The following is a 3,035-nucleotide window of genomic DNA, read 5'->3' as shown; positions in this document are numbered from 1 at the left end:
TGGTTTTTCTCCTTCAATTTCTTAATATGGTGTATTACATTGATTGATTTGCATATATTGAAGAATCCTTGCATTCCTGGGATAAACCCCACTTGATCATGGTGTATGATCCTTTTAATGTCCTGTTCGATTCTGTTTGCTAGTATTTTGTTGAGGAGTTTTGCATCTATGTTCATCAGTGATATTGGCCTCTAGTTTTCTATCTTTGTGACATCCTTGTCTGGTTTTGGTATCAGGGTGATGGTGGCCTCGTAGAATGAGTTTGGGAGTGTTCCTCCCTCTGCTATATTTTGGAAGAGTTTGAGAAGGATAGGTGTTAGTTCTTCTCCAAATGTTTGATAGAATTCGCCTGTGAGGCCATCTGATCCTGTGCTTTTGTTTGTTGGAAGATTTTTAATCACAGTTTCAATTTCAGTGCTTGTGATTGGCCTGTTCATATTTTCTATTTCTTCCTGGTTCAGTCTCGGAAGGTTGTGCTTTTCTAAGAATTTGTCCACTTCTTCCAGGTTGTCCATTTTATTGGTATACAGTTTCTTGTAGTAATCTCTCATGATCCTTTGTATTTCTGCAATGTCAGTTGTTACGTCTCCTTTTTCACTTGTAATTCTATTGATTTGAGTCTTCTCCCTTTTTTTCTTGATGAGTCTGGCTAATTAGTTATCAATTTTGTTTATCTTCTCAAAGAACCAGCTTTTAGTTTTATTGATCTTTGTTATTGTTTCCTTCATTTCTTTTTCATTTATTTCTTATTTTACCTTTATGATTTCTTTCCTTCTGCTAACTTGGGGGTTTTTTTGTTCTTCTTTCTCTAATTGCTTTAGGTGTAAGGTTAGGTTTTTATTAGAGATGTTTCTTGTTTCTTAAGGTAGGATTGTATTGCTATAAACTTCCCTCTTAGAACTGCTTTTGCTGCATCCCATAAGTTTTGGGTCTTCGCGTTTTCATTGTCATTTGTTTCTAGGTATTTTTTGATTTCTTCAGTGATATCTTGGTTATTAGTGTATTGTTTAGCCTCCATGTGTTTGTATTTTTTACAGGTTTTTTCCTGTAACTGATATCTAGTTTCATAGCATTGTGGTCAGAAAAGATACTTGATATGAGTTCAATTTTCCTAAATTTACCAAGGCTTGATTTGACCCAAGGTATAATCTATCCTGGAGAATGTTCCATGAGCACTTGAGAAAAATGCGTATTCTGTTGTTTTTGGGTTGAATGTCCTATAAGTATCGACTAAGTCCATCTTGCTTAATGTATCATTTAAAACTTGTGTTTCCTTATTTATTTTCATTTTGGATCATCTGTCTATTGGTGAAAGTGGGGTGTTAAAGTCCCCTACTATGATTGTGTTACTGTCGATTTCCCCTTTTATGGCTGTTAGTATTTGCCTTATGTATTGAGGTGCTCCTACGTTGGGTGCATAAATATTTACAATTGTTATATCTTCTCCTTGGATCGATCCCTTGATCATTATGTAGTGTCCTTCTTTGTCTCTTGTAATAGTCTTTATTTTAAAGTCTATTTTGTCTGATATGAGAATTGCTACTCCAACTTTCTTCTGATTTCCATTTGCATGGAATATCTTTTTCCATCCCCTCACTTTCAGTCTCTATGTGTCTCTAGGTCTGAAGTGGGTCTCTTGTAGACAGCGTATGTATGGGTCTTGTTTTTGTATCCATTCAACCAGTCTATGTCTTTTGTTTGGAGCATTTAATCTATTTACATTTAAGGTTATTATTGATATGTATGTTCCTATTCCCATTTTCTTAATTGTTTTGGGTTTGTTATTGTAGGTCTTTTCCTTTTCTTGTGTTTCCTGCCTAGAGAAGTTCCTTTAGCAGTTGTTGTAAAGCTGGTTTGGTGGTGCTGAACTCTCTCAGCTTTTGCTTGTCTGTAAAGGTTTTAATTTCTCCATCAAATCTGAATGAGATCCTTGCTGGATAGAGTAATCTTGGTTGTAGGTTTTTCTCCTTCATCACTTTAAATATGTCCTGCCACTCCCTTCTGGCTTGAAGAGTTTCTGCTGAATGATCAGCTGTTAACATTATGGGGATTCCCTTGTATGTTATTTGTTGTTTTTCCCTTGCTACTTTTAATATTTTTTCTTTGTATTTAATTTTTGATAGTTTGATTAATATGTGTCTTGGCACGTTTCTCCTTGGATTTATCCTGTATGGGACTCTCTGCACTTCCTGGACTTGATTTCCTTTCCCATATTAGGGAAGTTTTCAACTATAATATCTTCAAATATTCTCAGTCTCTTTCTTTTTCTCTTCTTCTTCTGGGACCCCTATAATTCGAATATTGGTGCATTTAATCTTGTCTCAGAGGTCTCTGAGACTGTCCTCAATTCTTCTGATTCTTTTTTCCTTATTCTGCTCTACAGTAGTTATTTCCACTATTTTATCTTCCAGGTCACTTATCTGTTCTTCTACCTCGGTTATTCTGCTATTGATCCCTTCTAGAGAATTTTTAATTTCATTTATTGTGTTGTTTATCATTGTTTGTTTGCTCTTTAGTTCTTCTAGGTCCTTGTTAAATGTTTCTTGTATTTTCTCTATTCTATTTCCAAGTTTTTGGATCATCTTTTCTCTCATTATTATGAATTCTTTTTCAGGTAGACTGTCTATTTCTTCTTCATTTCTTAGGTCTGGTGGGTCTTTACCTTGCTCCTTCATGTGCTCTGTGTTTTTCTGTCTTCTCATTTTGCTTAACTTACTGTGTTTGGGGTCTCCTTTTCACAGGCTGCATACTCGTAGTTCCCATTATTTTTGGTGTCTGTCCCCAGTGGCTAAGGTTGGTTCAGTGGGTTGTGTAGGCTTCCTGGTGGAGGGGACTAGTGCCTGTGTTCTGGTGAATGAGGCTGGATCTTGCCTTTCTGGTGGGCAGGTCCACGTCTGGTGGTGTGTTTGGGGGTGTCTGTGGCCTTATTATGATTTTAGGCAGCCTCTCTGCTAATGGATGGGGTTGTGGTCCTGTCTTCCTAGTTGTTTGGCGTAGGGTGTCCAGCACTGTAACTTGCTGGTTTTTGAGTGAAG

Source organism: Phocoena sinus, chromosome 13 (assembly GCF_008692025.1).
Source record: "Phocoena sinus isolate mPhoSin1 chromosome 13, mPhoSin1.pri, whole genome shotgun sequence".
Classification (NCBI taxonomy): domain Eukaryota; kingdom Metazoa; phylum Chordata; class Mammalia; order Artiodactyla; family Phocoenidae; genus Phocoena; species Phocoena sinus.
The sequence above is the reverse complement of the archived record's forward strand: the minus strand, read 5'-3'. Positions refer to the sequence as shown.